The 18,711-nt window shown below is 41.5% G+C and overlaps 1 protein-coding gene across 2 annotated transcripts in view; it reads right to left on the bottom strand.

Moving 5' to 3' along the window:
- Positions 1-18,711, bottom strand: part of LOC105496758 (cadherin 13) — a 1,175,273-nt gene that overhangs the window by 546,247 nt on the left and 610,315 nt on the right. The window lies entirely within an intron of this gene.

The following is an 18,711-nucleotide window of genomic DNA, read 5'->3' as shown; positions in this document are numbered from 1 at the left end:
CCCAAACAAGGATGCTGAGAAAGGGAGGGGGGTAGAGCCATACCTGAGGGGCTGTTCTTCCCATGCTCAGAAGACAGACTCTCCAATCAGCACCATCTAACCTTTATGGAAGACTTGCTGTGTGCCCAACATTGTGCCAAGTGTTTTAGAGGTTTCTCCCATTTCATCCTGAGAAGCATTCAGTGACGTGAATACCAGATTCTCATTAGCTCCATTTCACATATGAGAAACTGAAGCTCAGAGAGCAAAGCAGCTTTCTCATCTATAAGGTTTGTGTCAATCTTACTTCAAACTCATCCTCTTAGCCACTGTCCCCTTCAGCCGACCTCTCATACACCATGAGCAGCAGGAGGCACCCTGCTCTCCCCACATCCTACCACAGCCCTGGCTAGGACGACACATTCTCCCCCTTCTCAGCAAGAAGCTTAAGTACAAGGCTGGTGATGATGGGTGATATTTATGACATAGCACACAATCCTCCTTTTATCTTTTCCAATTCCTTTTGTTTATATATCAAATGGAACAGCACTCACCCTCTTCAAAGGGAGAAGGAGAGGCAGTGATGTGGAATGAATCCTTCAGAAGTGGAATTTGATGGTGAGCAAAAGATTTATTCAAATGAGAGTATAAGGACTGGTCACGTGCCTGTCATTTATGTGCTCTGTGCCATTAACTTTTAATTAACTCAATTAGAGCAGAATGTCTGACACCACAGTGCGCACACACAAACACCCCTGCTGGTGTCATGTTAAATTAATGTCCCTGAATGGCAGATTCTCTTCTTGCATTAATGGGTTTGCCACCATGTCTCTGTTAATTGTCCCTGGCACCTATGTGTTGGCTACCTCTGAAACGTGCCAATGGTCCGCAGTGCACACTCAATGCCAAACAGCCACATATCAGACAGAACACTGTGTACCAAGTCTTTCACAGACTGCCTTCCTCTCTTCTTGATCATCATCAGTAACGGTATTTTCAGCACTTAAGTTTTAACTAGCATATCTATTTTTTTCTAGTCCAGTCACTGAAGCTGGCTAAACATCACTAGATATCTTTGAGTCTAATTTTTATTGCACACATTAAGAAGGTGTATCTTAATAAGCAGGAACCAGGACTGTTAAAGCAGGCCATTTTCAACAGGGTGCTGCAATTTCACATACAATATACCTTTTGTTGGCTCATTCACCTGAAAATATTAGTGGTAGAAATGTTTTTATATAGCCAGACTTTGGCTGTGCCTCTGTAGAGCTATGCTTTCCAGTTAAATCAATTTCTTCACTCATCTTAAATGAATGTGACTAGTATATGTCATTGTGTAAATAAAAAATAGCCCCCAAATAACCACTAATTTATACTTGGTTATAAAGACTCAGTTTAATTTATCACTTTATGTATTTAACCAAGAGTATGCAAGAATCAATTCTTCAAAATGATCAGTGTCATTAGAGAAATGCAAACCAATACCACAATGAGATACCATCTCACACCAGTTAGAATGACTATTGTTAAAAAGTCAAAAAATAACAGATGCTGGTGAGGTGTTAGAGAAAAAGGACTGCTTATACATTGTTGGTGGAAGTGTAAATTAGTTTGACCATTGTGGAAAATAGTATGGCGATTCCTCAAAGACCTCAAAACAGAAATACCATTCAACCCAGCAATCCCATTACTGGGTTTATACCCAAAGGAATATAAATCCTTCTATTATAAAGACACATGCACATGTATGTTCATTGCAGCACTATTCACAATAGCAAAGACATGGATTCAACTTAAATGCCCATCAATGGCAGACTGGATAAAGAAAAAGTGGTACGTATACGCCACACAATACTAAGCCACAAATAAAATAAAATGATTAGTGCTGCTGGTATGCAGCCTCACTGGAGTTTGTCTTCCTAACAGATTCATGGAGGAACCCTTCCCTGAGACATTTTCTTTTGTAAACTTTCTACATCAGGGAACGAAGACAGATGGGACAAAGCGTGAAACCTAAAAGCTGAGGGGAGAGGAAAGAGGAAACCTCATCCCTGAACCTTGGCCTTTGGGGTCTGCTTGAATGCTCCTTATATAAATTTCTTATTCTGTCATCCTACTTTTAGTAAAAGAAAAAAAAAAATACAGATGAATTCTACCTGAGTTGCAGCTGTCTGAGCTTCTTTGAACCTTTCAAGCTCACCATCGCTTTCTCTCCTCTTCGCCTATGTATATTCTGTCTCTTTGCCCATGAAGCCCCACTGTCTTTTCTCCTACTCACCCTCAAGGAAGTAGGCTCGAATGCTACTTCTTCAAAGAAATCTTCCTCCTCCCCCAGTTCAGGGAGGAAATCCCTTTCTGTATTCCTAGGTGCCTGTATGGTTCTTTCAAAATTAGTCATTACTTATCATTACTTGTTCCATGTTTGCTTTCTTGCCGGGTAACAAGTCTGAAGGGCAATGAGCTTTGCCTGCCCTCCTCACAACAGGCCCTAAGATATAGCAGGTGAGCAACAAATATTAATATTTGTAGGAGAGAGGGAAAGCCAGGGAGCATGAAGTCTAACACGGGCCACCATAGCTTCCTAAGGGCAGGGCCAAGCTATAGGTATCTGAGGGACTTGGGAGGAACTGGGAACTTCTTCAGGTCAGGGAACATATCCTTTTCACTGGAGGTGTCTAGGAAATTTTTTCTCTTAATATTTTGAAAGAGCATCTCTAATGCCCTTGTAGCCTTATTAGAACTCTGAGTTGACAGTACTTAAAATGAAGACAAGGTTCGGTCCTGATGATCTCAGAGAATTAATTTCTTGTAAATATTTACTTATTTTTTAAAAAATCACTTATGGGCCAAGTATAGTGGTACATGCTTGTAATCCCAGCACTTTGGGAGGCCGAGGTGGGCAGATTGCTTGAGCTCAGGAGATTCAGACCAGCCTGGGCAACATGGCAAAGCCCCATCTCTACAGAAAGTACAAAATTAGCTGGTCTTGGTGGCACACACCTGTAGTCCCAACTACTTGGAAGGCTAATGTGGGAGGCTCACTTGAGCCCAGGAAGTCAAGGCTGCAGTGAGCAAAGATGGTGCCCCTGTACTTCATCCTGGGCAACCAAATGAGACCCTGTCTCAAGAAAAAAATAATCACTTTTATTGAACTAATTTATATATATCTATTTAATCCTCAGCGGCCCTAGGAAGTTGGGTCTGCATCAAATCCTTAGGTTTGCCCATAACCAAGCTGCCAGCTCCTCCTTTTCTATGCCTACTATGTGTCAAGCTCAGTGCTAAGTATTTTACTGACATTGTCTAATGGAATCTTCAGAACCACCTTAGGAATTAAGAGCCCATACCCTTATTTTGCAAATGAGGAGACAGTAGAGTTACTCAGCTTGCTCAATCAGGAAAAGGCAGAGTTGGGATTTGAACCTAGTCCTATCCATACCTTAGTGCCACTTTATTACCAATATTGAAAAGAGCATAACAAAAGTCATCCTAGAATTCCATATTTATCCTATTGGGCCAGGAAAACAATGGGTCTAGATGCCGAGAGGACGATTTTCAAAAGTTAAATGAGATGTTGATGTTTGGGCCAGCACAGCCCTCGTAGAAAGAGCCAAGCTGGAGCAGGGAGGTAATCAAGTCTGCAGGACACGTAGCCCATTCTTGACTGGGCATCACGGCAGGGACGTTCTCATGTGGAGTAAGTGCCAAATCACTGAATATGCTCATGAAGACATTTTCCAGCATTTAAGAGACTTAACAGTCTTTTATCTGTGAGAAAGCCATTTTCTGCATGCATTCCTAATTTTCTAATGCAAACACAAAGACTTTCCTTGCAACCAGCTGTAGTTCAAACCTGGAGGATGGGGCAGGAGGCCTGGCAGTTTGGGGTATCTCTCCACTTCTCTTTTTAATTGCCAAGCCAACCATCATGGCCACATAGTCCATGCTGGGGAAGTCATAATGTGCCCAGACTCGGCACAGTTGTTTCAAGGACTGAATTCTCAGCCTTTTCAATAGTCAATTTCTTCTAAAGTCGGTTTTTTATTAAAAATAATAGCAGAGGTTTTGTGCATTTCTGCTGCTTCACGAGCCATCTGTCACAGACACCTTGGGCAAAGAAGCTTCGAAATGCATGAGGAGCACTGATCAGCTGAAAAGAAGTAAAAGAAAGAAAGAAAAAATCCAAGAAAGAGCTGGTCTCTTGTTTTTGGACAGATGAGTTTTAGCATCTCATCTAGCATTTCCCCTACTAGGGACATTTTTACAAGGAATTTAATTGATCTTATTAGACTTGGTACAGAAATCAGTTATCTTTATGGTTACAGTCAGCCAATAGGCAAAGCTAGGGAGTCTCAAATTGGAAGCAGCACAGTAAAGCTAAGCAAAATCCTGGAGAATTATTGAACAGATTCAAGGTTCGAGTTTTTAAAAATTTATTTATACCCCACATCAATCCATACTGGATTTGCGGTGGCTTGCACAACTAAGCACAATAAGGCAGAAGTACAAGGAGATAAAAACAAGGATCAGAGAAAAAAGAAAAGCAGGAGGAAATGGAGACGGCATGTAGCTCACTGCTTAGCATCATGATCATGCCCCTGGAGACAGGGGATCCCTTCCATAGAGTCATTATGGTGGAACCACACATTTGATCCTGTGCGCCTTGTTGGCTGAAGTAAAAAGGAGAACTATGGCCAGTGAACAATCCATTTTGCTAATAGTGTTGGTGGTGAGGAAGAACATCCAAAACTTTCTCAAAGAGGTTCCTGAGTGTTAGGTCTGAAGACACTCTGTGCATGAGGCTTCCAAGAGGACCTTGGCACCATGAGCCCTGAAGCTCATTTTAAGTAATGATCATGATGCTAAGCAGTGAGCTACATGCTTTCTTATGCATCATATAACAGCTCCGTGACTTCGCTGTGGTTCCCAGTCCCCAGGTGGAGGCTAATTTGCACAGGGTCACAGGACTCATAACTACCTGATGCCTGGATTTAAGCCCCCAACTCCAGGGTGCTTGGCTTGCTCCCACACTTCAGAGTGTTACCAGTCTTGTTTCTATCTTTGGGTCAAAGGAATACCGTGGTGTCTTGTCATTCTCAGGAATACCAGCTAGATCCAGGAGCAAGGCATTCTCTTGGCCTCAGGGTACTGGCTCTCTATCCAAGATTGACTCTGGGCATATGGTTATGACTATAAGAGTTTGGCAACATTAAATCCCATTGCATCTGTATGTCCTATGTATATTTGTGTGTCTGTTCATGTGTATACCCAGAAAGTACTGAATGTCCCCACTTTCCTAATTATACTATTACATGGATGTACCCGCACATATACACAGGCAGTTGTGTGTACATAATGACAAATCTAAGTGAAAATAATGATAATAATAGCTAATGGAACACTGAGAACAGTGCCAGCCCCTGTCTAAGCATGTCCTGTGTATTAACTCTCATGATCTTAAGAGTATTTGGAGGAGGGTAGTAGCCTGCTCTGTCAACCTCTAACAAAATGACACCTTGAGGGCAATAGGGCTTGCAAAGCCCCCTGAAGGGCTGAGCAGCCCCTGAGGTTGACAGCTCACCAACTCCCTCAGCTCAGCCAGCTTTCACGTTCTCAAACCTGCTTCATGGCAGAAGGCACAGGTATCTTATGGCGAATACGCATGGTTCTCTCAACACGACCACACAGATCTAACCTTGGACACAGGCTGCTTCTTACTTTGATCAAGATGACTGATTACTAAGAAACCCGGGCAGTTGAGGCAGTTTTCTAGAGCCACACTCACTCAACACTCTGAGGTTTAATGTGTTGAATCCATCGCAGATGCAACTATTGTCCGGTACCCCGCCCTAGCAGCACCAGAGAGGGAGTCTCACCCCCCAACAAACCACAGTCTTATAGCAAGCCTTTTATGGAATCATAAAATAGAAAAATAAATCCAGATTGGAGGACTTTGATACCAAAAAAATGCAACTTTTAACATGAAGCTGATTTGCAGCCTTTGCCTTGTTATTTTACTTTAAGGAGGATACAACCGCCAGCTTAGTAAGAATTACCATCTCCACTATTTGAGTACTTACTCTGTGCCAGGTGCTGTGCTAAGGGCTTGGCAAGCAATACCTCAATTCTCTTAGTACCCTATGAGCTAGGTGTAATGATCAGACCCACTTTAGAAGAGACAACACAGACGTTCAGAAAGTTAGTTAAGGTCAACTATCCAAGGACAGAGGTGGGATTTGAAAACAAGTTGCTCTGACTCAGGAGTCCCATGACGTTAACTCCATACTCCTATCTTTGATGGTATGGATTTTTGGGGCTAATTCCTTACTGGGGTGGGGGGCGGGCTGTCCTGTGAACTGTAGGATACAGAGCAGCATTCCTACACATCAGAAGTCAGGCGCACCCCTCCCTAGTCATGAGAGTCAAAAACATCTCCACCAAGTGTCTTCTAAGAAGGTAATCACCTTCACCCAAGGTTGGGCCTTAATCCATGTGCTGAGCTTCCCACTGTAGCTGAGACACCAATGGCCAGCACTTGGTGACATCATACAACTGCTTGTAACATGTGACTTGGCTCAGCCTAAGCCCCCTTCCATTCTTAGCACAAGGAACGATAATGGAATTCACTTTAAGAACAGGTGTGCTCCTAAAATGTTTTCCATAAGCACAAGAAAGATATAATGGTTTTAAGGTAATCATGTTTGGTTAATAAAATCTTATTTTCCCCATTTGCATTCATTAGGAAGTTATGGCCATGATTATATTAACTATAACATCCTAATAAATCCTTTCCTAAAGATGTAGCAAACACATCAAGAGAATCTAAAAAATGCCACTCAAATCTTAAAAGAAAAATGTATTTGGGGTAGGGAGGCTTCCAGGCATGCTTAACACAGTAACTTAAAGATATACATATATAAAAGAAGTAAAAGCTGGGATAATGTTAGAGCTTAAAAATCCAATGCTTCCTGGGGTCAGTCAATACAGGACACTGCTGACCTCTAAGGGTCTTTGTAGGGATTAGAAAGAGGTAGTCCCTCAGGGGCTATAAATTAAACTTTTAAAAAGTTCAGCTTGGTGAAGGGAAGCCCCCTTTGTGTGAAGAATGTTTCCTGCCTCTATGTGGACCCAGCCCTGCTACCTCTGCTGGGTGACTTTGCAGGGTACCCTGATTTTGGGTTGCCTGATGGCACAAAGCCCCTGCCTGCCATCAGACTGTGATTGCCAAGGTGGAAAGACAAGGTCTACCTTTCTCAGTGCAGGTATTCAGATGTCAGAGGCTTGGCTTTTCAACAAAGGCCTGCGCCAATGACCACAGACCATCCTGCAGCAGAGACAGGTGACACGTTTTCTCCAGAATTGGCCCCACCCCCTGCTGCCTCCTGACATTCAGGATTCAGTCACCTCCAGATTGGACCCACCAGAATGAGGACAGAACAGACACGTGTCCCATAGGGGTGAGGTTGGGGATCTCAGCTTTGGAGAGAGGCCATCTAGAATGATTCTGGTCTCACCACTTACCAGCTGGGTAACTGTACAAATCCCTTAATTTCTAAGAGCCTTAGTTTCCTTCTCTTTAAAATGGGGCAAAGCCAGAACTCACAAGTTTCTTGCAAGGATTGCATGTGATAATTCATGTAAAATACTTAACATGATGTCTGGTACCTAGTAAAACACTTAAATAAATACAGCTTTTTCTCATTACACTTTCTATTTTGAGATAATTGTTGAGTCACACACAGTTGTAAGAAATAGTGCCGACTAAGAAATAGTGCCAAGAGATCCTATATACCCTTTACCCATTTTCCCCCAATGGCAATATCTTACAAATCTATGACATGACTTCCCAATTAAGATACAATCAAGATGTGAAACAGTTCCATCTCCACCAGGAAGTTCCTGGGTTGTTGCTTTCATTATCCTCCAAAGTCAGCCATGTCTGACCATATTGGAGAAGGTTGGCTGGTGAATGAGCGGCAGGAAAAAAACCTATACCCAACCACAGAGAATATAAACCATATTTTACAAGTCTCTTCCCCCAATTTTTAAACAAATAAATACTTCCATATAGTTCAATACATCATGTTTGCATAACAATGTCATTGGTTTTGCAACAAAGAATTTAAGTCAGTCCCGTATCACTTGAAGAAAGAAAGAGTACAGCTTAGACTCCTAAGCACAGATAGGAAAGTCTGTATCCTGCCTGGAATTCTACAGTGGTTCCTGTATGCACTTAGAATAAATCCCAACGCATAACCTCTGAGACTCCGTATCGTCTGGGTCCTGCTTTCCTCTTGGATTTCTTCACTAATCAATCCTATCTCCCTTGCTTCACTTCTACCGCCATGGCCACCTCTCTATTTTTTGATTACGCCAAGGTTGCTGGAGTCTCCAAACTGTTCCCTTGACAGGGTGCGTCTCAGTGCACACCTCTGCATGGCTGGTTCCTTATGAACGCCCGCTTCTCTGCTCAAACACCTTGTCAGCTCTGTTTCAGCAGAGCCTCTGATTGCATACTTCTGCTATCACCTCCTTTCCCTTTCTTCCTAGGTCTCATCATGCCCCAAATTCTGGTTTTATTTGGTACTTTGTTTATCCTATCTTCCCTAACTAGAATGTGAACCGTGAAAGCTGAGATCTTGCCTCTCTTCATCCCTCTATTCTCAACACTGGGAGCAGTGGCTGGCATCAATTAGGTGTTCTTTGAATATTAAATTAATGAATGAAAAAGTAACAAGGAGGAAAATGACTTTTTGAGTGCTAATTGGATCAATGAGATTTTTTTTCTGATAGTGGCAATCTGAATACTTCTTCAGGTTTATAAAAAAAATCTAATCTAGACCAAAATTATTTTATTTTAAACATGGCAATAATTAACAAGTACTGGTGCTCTGACACCCATGGGTATGGTCATTTGGCTAAAGGATTTGCAACTAAAAGTCTTGGATAACTCATTAATTTGGGATCTATTGTCTCTTATTACATTCCTATTGCAATGAAACAATGACTTTGTTGATTACCAATAGTGCTATTTTGGGGAGATTGTTAGTCAAACATTTGGAGAAAGAATTTAAAGTTCAAATGTAATTCAATTAACACATGTGGATCTTGTATTAAGAAGACAGGTCTTAATACAAGACCTGTCTTATGAACTGGACCTGTCTTATGAACAGTTTATTTTGTAAATGATCTCTAACACCAATGTCAAAGCTTCCAAATCCTGTTTGTTCCAAGAAAGAAAAACGTGCAAAGTCTGATCCATCTCAGTTACCAGTAGCATTGTCTTTGAATGGACATGAATTAGAGAGAGAGATATCCCTATATGGGGAAAAATACCCCCAGCCAGGTTTCTGGTACAGATCTACTTAGATGGCATGGACCTGCTCTCAGACACATGGTGTCAGATCTTACCTCTCTGAGTGTCCATTTGCTTTACCCGTAAATCAGATAGAATGATGGTACCTTTCTTATGAAGTAGTTATTGGGATTAAATGAGATAAATCAGTGAAGTTTTATCAAAGTGCCTCAAGCAGAGTAAGTTAATATCATTGCTAACTGCACAGGACATGACAGGTGTAGTGGAGCAGTTATCTGTTGTAACTTAACCACCAGCTCTGTGAAGAAGTAAGGTAATCCTTAGTTTACAGTGTTTGCCCATTCCCATGGTGTAGACAATCCTGCCATGACTGACATCAAGCTACAGTGAAGACAGAGTGAGAAAGAGACATTAACAGTGGTCTCACGAGAGCTGGTGTGAGCTGGCTCAAGCACACCGACCACTGGGTTAGAGGGTACAATGTTCTCTCCTTAGTCTGGTCAATAAATATGACAAACAGGCTCTGTATGACATATATTAATAACTTGCAAAAGGGACTCACTCAGGGAGAATGACACCAAGGTCCAGCAGAGAAAAGTTGGTGAATTTGTGTATTAGCAGTAGTACTCTACTCAAAATTATTCCTGAGAGTCAGATGAGAGACTGTAACACACAGTACAGTCCCTGAGGACAAGCAACAGAGTGAAAGGTTATGTACTCAAAGAGTTAAAGATGGTGGTAACGTCCTTGCCAAAATTCAGGGCACGAGTTAAGTGTTGAATTCAGTTTGGGTATGCACCAAGGGGAAGAACGCATCGCATTGCATTTGAGGATGATTCATGTGGACAACTGACTATACTAAATTCTAGGGGAGAGTTCTGTGGTAGACAGGCAGTTCCCTGCAGAAAGTGATGGGTGAAGCTATGGGTGCGGTTAAGATTGTGAGGGAACATAATGAGAAAGGGAAGATAATGAGATAGGGAAGGAACTTGGAGAAGGCTCAGTTAAGATTAGAAGGACAGAAGTTCATGAAAGAGAGAGAAGTACATGAAGGAGAAAAGTTTATACTTTTAGGGAAGAAGTATTCTGAGAGACAGAAACAGAACCAGGAAAGTTAGTATTATAGAAGCCAAGAGAGAAGAGATGGACTACAGTGTAGAAATCTTCTTGACCTACTAACCACCTGATGACCCTTAAGCCTGACTTTCATTTTAAGTTACCAAGCCTGGGAAGTAATTTTTACAGCGGTACAATGACACCTGCACATGACAGGGCTTCCTGCTGGTGATTTGGAGCTGCTGATCTGGGGGGAGTCTCTGATAAGCTCCCAAGAGCGTAGGAAATGTGGCAAACAACAACAGATAGACCTGCTCTTGAAGGACATAGGTAGAGGTTAGGATTTTTATGTCACCCCCCCCCACCCCGCCCCACTTCTGTTTCCTCTTCTTCTCACCCACGCATGAGCTCATGCACACTATTCTCTTCCTTCCTGATCTCTTTTTTCATCCCCTCCTTGATGCTCTCCCTGTGCCTTGTCCCAGCTGGTGGGAGCATTCTGGGGCTGTGAGTGGGAGAAAGCCAGCAGGTTCTCATGGTGCTCACATCCCCTGTCTCTGATCTCATTAGCAGCTGCTGATCAGGAGGGACCCTCAGAAATCAAAAAACATGAATCTTCCCCTCCAGATTCATCTTGCCTTCTCACTCTCCCCTTTCTACTCTTTCCACCCAACAGCCTGGGGCTTCCTGGACTTCAGAAATGGAGCGTGCAGAAACAGAGCGGAACAAGAGGCTCTAACACATGGGTGACATTTAAAGAATAGTAACTCTCTTTGAAGAATCATCTGTCCTTTGGAAGCACATTTTATTATGTGCTCTGACTCACTAGATGATATCCAGGGGATGCATTTAGGTTCTCTGGTTCCTGGGTTCAATATAGAAGTGTTATTTGGTTTGTCCACTGAAAGGATTTAGAATTAATTATAGGTGGGGTGGACCCCGGGATGGTGAGAGCCAATTCCTGTATTGGTGATTTAAATTAAAATAAAACAGTGCAAACTGATGTCGATAATAACTTCTCATTTTCCCCCAGGCTTCATGAAAAATCCAGAAGTATTCCAGTGGAAAATAAATAATAAATCAAGTATTTAAAGATGATTTCATGAGGGTGGGGAGTGATAACTAACTCTGAACTGCACGCATGTTTAACAGACACTGTTAATTTTTGAAAAATAAAAGTGGTGACAGCATGGGCTTCATCCTCAGGATGTACGGAAGGCAGCAGAAAGAAAAGTAACTGGATTAGGACATAAAAGCGGGGTATGTACTATACTAAAGCAAGTACAAAGTCATTAAGTTTGCTTTTCACATTTCTAGCTCCTGCAACTCAGCCACTGAGTTCCTCATCTGGAAGCTTATTCTCCCCAAGCCTCCAAGTAAATTAAGTCTGGTGCAGAACATGTACTCACAGCCTGTCCTGGACCCCACCCCCCATACCTTCTTCTAGTGGGCTTACACTAAATGACCTGGTAAAACCCCATGTTTCCTTTGCTCAAAACTAGATCTGTGAACTGGTCTTCCTACCTTCCCAGGATGGCACAGCTGCTAATGATCTCCAATCCTAAAATCCACAGTGCCCTCCTGTCTAGAGGTAGATTCTTGACTGAAACATTCCTGTATCCATTCTCACCATCACCTACAGATCTAATCAGATATCCTTTCTGGTTCATGCCAGGCATCTACGCGGGATGCTAAAGTCATCCCAGTTCCTCAGTAGAGATGGATATGCAAAGGCACCAAGGCAGAGAGCTGCATTAGAGAAAATGCAGGCATTTGAGCATGGCAGGAACAGAAGATGTCACTTGTAAGGACTGGAGTAGAAGGGAAAGAAAGAACTGAAGAAGGAAACAGATGGCAATGTCCCAACTGAACACATCCTGAAGTCAACAGAGAAGCATTAATGATTTCAGCAAGGAAGTGATTAGATCCAGCTTTAAGCTTTTGGCAGCAACACTGGTGAAGAGTAAATACAGGTGACTCAAAGGCAAAGGTTAATTTCACCCGTTCAAGTTAATGACAATGCCAGTCAGAAGAAAACCACACTAAAGATCCAACCAAAGAAGAAATATTTCATAGCTCAAACCAGTAAGAATTGGTAATTGCTTCTAAAAAAATACATTCTAGAAGGAACAAAATGGAGATGAATGAACCATGGAAAAGTATAGAGAAGAGGAAGAATGCCAGGCCAAAGATAGGATTAAGAGCTACTGAATCTCTCAGAGTACAGAAGTCAGCAAAGCAGAAAATCAAAATGAGGCTTCTGATGAGGTGAAGATTAGGAATGTGATGTTTGCAAATGCAAATGGAAGGAGCAGCCAAGGAAGAAAATAATCATAGACACCGCCCGCCCCCCGCCGACAGGAGGAAAATTATAATTTGCTAACAGAAAAATACTATGTCTTGTTCAAGTTTTTGCATAAAATTTCCCACAGGTGAATTTTTAAAGCTCCCTCTTGGAAATGTTAGTGGAAATCAACTTCTGGTTTTTACCAGTGATTCCAAAACTAATGTATTTGGAGAATAAAGAAATTCTAGTCCAAATATGTAACTAAATAAAACCCTATTGTAAACCTTGACTGTAACAATAAATAAGAACTACTTTTAGTTGGGACAAAAGACATCCTGGTGAGACAAGAAATAGGAATTTGGGCCAGGCGCAGTGGCTCACACCTGCAATCCCAGCACTTTGGGAGGCCAAGGCAGGTGGATAGCTTGAGTTCAGAAGTTTAAGACCAGCCTGGGCTGCATGGAAAGACCCCGTCTCTACAAAAAATACAAGCTGGGTATGGTGGTGCGTGCCTGTAGTCCTGGCTGCTGGGAAGACTGAGGTGGGAGAATCACTTGAGCCCAGGAGGTCTAGGCTGCAGTGAGCCATGATCACACCATTGCACTCCAGCCTGGGTAACAGAGTGAGACCCTGTCTCAAGAAAAAAAAGGAAAAAAATCGACTAGGTCTTTAACACTCTGAAAACATATTTAAATTATCTTTCAAAGCTTAAGCTCTAACCTTATGTAATCTAAGTCTACTGCATTGAGAAACAATTTGAATTTACAATGCAAATGAAAAAGCTAATGATTTAATTAACAGATGACCCCTTGACTATAGGCGTGTAAAGACCACCACATCTATTAACTGGAAGCCTAGATGGAGTTCTGGGGTTTTACTTTCCAAAGGAGGCCAGTGCAGCTTCAGCACTTGTTTTCCTTAGCTTCTCTGATCAAAGTCTGAGACGGTATTTCAATTTAATACTTATCTGTCAATGCTGAAGTATAAAGGAAAAGATAATTCATAAATTTTTAAACTGTCCTTTCCTGCTATGGATTTTCTCAGCATTTGATGCTACATTGAATAGGAGTGATGTCATTTCCCCACGAGGACGTCTTGTGGTTGTTTCCTACAAACGAAAATCTTCTAAGATGTACAGTGGGGGGTGGCAGGGAGCCAGATAAGTCTGGGAAATTAGAGTCCAGAGGTGAAGAAAGCAGCTTAACATTGGTTGATCAAGGTTTTCAAAATTATTTATGAAACTTTGTTGTTGTTGTTGTTGTTGTTGTTTTTTGCATAGTATCCAGAAAAGAGCCAACATAGAAAGTGTGGGACTGCCATCCCTAGAAACGTCAGCCTGCAAGCTTGGCTCTTGGCTGGTATTTGGGAGTGATTTGGGGAAGGTTCCTACCATTCTCTGATAAGAGTGACTCAACGTGCCTCAACTATACAAACAGATATGGCTTATGCTGAACACCTGTTTTCCTTCTGGGGTTCAGGGATTTGGTACCTATCAGGCAGAAAGTGCCTATGTGACCAGATTCCAGTAAGAACTCTGGGCAGTAAGTCTGTAATGAGCTTCCCCTGTTAGACAGCATTTTATACTCATTGTCACGATTTGTTGCTGGGGGAATTAAGTGTGTCCTGTGTGACTCCACTTGAAAGTTGTTGCCTGGTTTCTCTTGGTCGTTGCCTATGTGCCTTTTGTGCTGATTTTTCTTGGAATCTTTTCACTGTAACAAAGCTTAGCAACAAATACAACTAGATAGAGAGTCCATGAGTCTTTCTGGCAAATCACCAAATCTGAGGGTGGTGTTGGGGACCACTGACGCACATAGCATTCATCAACAGTTTGCAAGAACTAGTGTTCCAGGTGAAATACTTAGAGAAACACTGCTCAGTGGCACAGACTTACTGAGAAAATGTATGTTAAACACTGAGCACAGTTTCTGACAGATAAGATGGGATCTATAAATAGCAGGCATTAGTAGTGTTACTTCTTACTGCTGATAAACTTACGGGAAATAGAAACTCTTTTTGCCACACCCTTGAGTATCTTCCATGTGCTATGTATACTGCTTCACACACAGTAATCATCACTAGATGTTTGTTGAATGAATTATAATGCCTTTATTTACAAAGCATTGTGCCAACACAGTAAAGTCCATTCAAAGTGTGCAGTCTCAGCCCTCTTGGAGCTCACAAATCTACAACAAACACTATCAGTAAAGACAGAGCCAGAGATGAAAATGCAGACAGAAAGCTCAGCAAGGAAAAATAAATGGATGCTGAAAAAAAGAGTGGTCAGTGCACCTTCACCAAGCAGAAAGCTCGACACATATGTATGTTTCTAATTTTGGCAGAAGTGAGGACGGACGTTAGAATTCTTCGTTTCTAGAGAGATGAATTATACGGTTCCATGAAAGCCTTTCCTACAACACTGATAAGCCCATATAGGAAAGGGCTTCATAGTTAATGAAGAAGAACAACTTAAAATGGTGATGTTACTCTTTTAAAAGATCTAAATCTAAGCCATCTGGATAACGTGTGTGTTCAATAGGTTGCCTATTCCAGTAAAATTTCACTTTCACTGAGGCTAAGATCTCATTTACTAACTGACCATAAATATAATGACCTCAAATTCCAGTTTGCTCAGGACAAGACTGGTTTATGTTTGTAGTCCTAGCCTAAATATTAATGTAGTCCTTTTTGCTCTCAAAAGCACTCCAGTTTTGGACAATAAATACATTTTGTGATGATCCTAGATTGAGTCCTTTGAAGCCAAGAGGAACAAAAATTGTCAACTGAATCTCCCAGCCCCCAGTACACAGATGGAGTCTCAGCCATTGATATGATTTGGCTGTGTCTCCACCCAAATCTCATCTTGAATTGTAGCTCCCACAATTGCCACGTGTTGTGGGAGAGACCAGGTGAGAGAGGTAAGTGAATCATGGGGGTAGGTCCTTCATGTGTTGTTCTCACGATAGTTAATAAGTCTCACCAGATCTGATGCTTTTGTAAAGGGAAGTTTCCTGCACAAGTTCTCTCTCTTCCTGGCCGCCATGTAAGATGTGCCTCTCGCCTTCCACCGTCATTGTGAGACCTCCCCAGCCATGAGGAACAGTGAGTGCATTAAACCTCATTTCCTTTATAAATTACCCAGTTGCAGGTATGTTTTTATCAGCTGCGTGAAACAGACTAGTACAGCCATAGAGGAGAAAAGCTCCTGAAGCCCCAGGCAGCTTGAGGCCCTGGTATGAGGCTGCTCTTTGGAGCTATGATGGTTAATAGCCTGGACAATGGAGCCAGGTGGCCAGGGTTCAAGTCCTGGCTATACCAATTACTCACCATGTCTTAGGTAAGCTATTTAACCTGTCGGTCCCACAGTTTCCTCAACATTCAAATGAAAATAATAATAGTGCCTACCTCACTGATTTCTTATAAAGAGTGAGAAAGGCTCTCTGAATAGATTTTGACACATGGTACATGCTCAAAGATGTTAGCTGTACTTCCCTGATGATACTTCCCTCTGAGCCAGAGAACATGAGAATCCAGTTAAGTCAGGGGAAGTGTGAGAGTGACTGATATGTCTGTCTCCAAAGATAGACATTGCCAACTGACAGTCATTCTCCATCCCGCTGCATCTGGATGCAGCCTCAGAGTCTTCCTCAACATCGGTCTCCAAGAAAACAATCATCTAAAACAATCGCTTTCTGGGAATTCTCCCAAGTATTGCCATTGTCCCCAAGACAGAGAATTTTGCCTCTTCTATGAGGATCTTCTCTTCCGCTGATCCAACTCCCTGAGGCTTCTTCAATCTTGCAAGTGATGTTGGTTGGCTCACTCTGCCTGGACCTGTATGTCACCCTAGAAGCCCAGTCCATTCTGACAGCCATTCCACCCTCTCCAAACACATCTGATTTAGAAAAGTTTGGCCTATGTTTACATTGGCTGCAACTCAGACAATTTGGGGAAAAATCTTTTGGTGTCAGAAGATGACCAACCTATTTTTCTAATGGCACCTTCATATGGAACAAGACAATTCCTTATATTCTTCAGAGTACCTGTTTCTCTCAGTCGCTGCCACCCCAGTAAATGGCAATCTGTCCATCTTTTGGTTCGAGAGAGCAAAGTCTCTTAGTCTTGGAGTCCTCATACTTCCTGCTTTAAAAACATACTACAAAGCAACAGTAATCAAAGCTGTATGTATTGACATGAAGACAAATATCTAGGCCAATGAAACGGAATAGAGAACCTAGAAATAAACCCTTATGTATATGACTGAAATATTTTTGACAAAGGTGCCAGGACTACACAATGGGAAAAGGACAGTCCCAAATGGTGTTTGGAAAACTGAATATCCACAAGCAAAAATGAAGTTAGACCCCTACCTCATGCCATATACAAAAATCAGCTGAAAATGAATTAAAGACCTAAATGTGAGACCTAAAACTATACAACTCCTAGTAGAAAACATAATGGAAAAGCTTCAGGACATTGGATTTTGTAATGATTTCTTATATACGACACAAAAAGCACAGACAACAAAAGAAAAACTAGACAAATGAAACTACATCAAACTAAAAACTTATGCTTATCAAAGGAAACAATCAACAGAATGAAAAGGCAACTTACTAAATAGGATAAAATATTTGCAAGACATATATTGGATAAAGGGTTAAAATCCAGAAAATTATAAAGAACTTCCCCAACTTAACAGCAACAAAAATCCAAATAACCTGATTAAAAAATGGGCAAAGGGCCTGAAGAGACAATTCTCCAAAGAAGTTATACAAATGGCTAATGAGCATATGAAAAGATGCTGATCATCACTCATCCTAAAATAAATGCAAATCAAAACCACAATGAGGTGTCACTGCACAAAGCCATTAAAATGCCCACTATCAAGTAAACAGAAATAGTAAGTGTTGAAAAGACATGAAGAAATTGTCACCCTTGTATACACTTGGTGAGAATATAAAATGCCACAATCATTACAGAAAACAGTATGGAGGTTTCTCAAAAAGCTAAAGAGAATTATCGTATGATCTAGCAATCTCGCTCCTAGCTACATATCTGAAAGAATTTGAAGAAGTATCTCAAAGAGATACTTGCACACCCAGTGAAGCGTAATTTACAATAGTCAAGAGGTGTAAGCAACCCAAATGTCCATTGATAGATGAACGGATAATGGATAAAGAAAACATGGTATATCCACACAATGGACTATGATGCATTCTTGAAAGAGAAGGAAATCCTGTCATATGAGATTACACGGATGAACCTCAAGGGCATTATGCAAAGTGAAATAAGCCAGTCATAGAAGGACAAATACTGTGTGAATCCACACATTCAAAGTATCTAAAGCAGTCAAGATCACAGAACCAGAAAGTGAGAAGATGGTTGCCAAGATCAGAGGGTTAGGGGAAGGAGAATTAGTTTTTAATGGGTATAAAGTTTTAGTATTGCAAGATGAAGAGGTCCTAGAGGTTTGTTACACAACAATGTGAGTGGACTTAATGCTACTTAACTGCACACTTATAAATGGTTAAGAAGCTAGGCACAGTGGTGTACATCTGTAGGCCCAGCTACTTGGGAGATTGAGACAGGAGAATAACTTGAGCACAAGAGTTAGAAGCCAGCTTGGACAACACAGTGAAACCTTGTTTCTCAAAAAAAAAAAAAAAAAAAAAAAAAAAAAAAAAAAATCATTAAAATGGTAAATTTAAAGTTACGTGTTTTTTTTTTAAACACAATTTTTAAAAGTTGAAATATTTTAAAAATCTTCCCACTACCCTAAACGCTTCTCTCTTTCGTCACATACTGCACTTAATCCAGTAGCAAATCCTGGTGCGTCTTTCAAGACGTAGCGCAAATCCAACCACTTTTCATCACCTCCACTTTGGCCATGGGCACTCTAGCCCCACGCTGTAATCCAAGTTCTCTTCTTTCTCACCTGGTTTCCTTCAGTAACTTCTTGCTAAGCTCCTCACTTCCACTGAAGTCCCCTCCGATCTGTTTACAGCATTCTTGGTGAAAGAGATATCTGAATATATCCTGTCTCTGTCCAAAACCTTCAATGCTTCCCATTTCA

Source organism: Macaca nemestrina, chromosome 18, assembly GCF_043159975.1.
Source record: "Macaca nemestrina isolate mMacNem1 chromosome 18, mMacNem.hap1, whole genome shotgun sequence".
Lineage (NCBI taxonomy): Eukaryota > Metazoa > Chordata > Mammalia > Primates > Cercopithecidae > Macaca > Macaca nemestrina.
The sequence above is the reverse complement of the archived record's forward strand: the minus strand, read 5'-3'. Positions and strand labels throughout refer to the sequence as shown.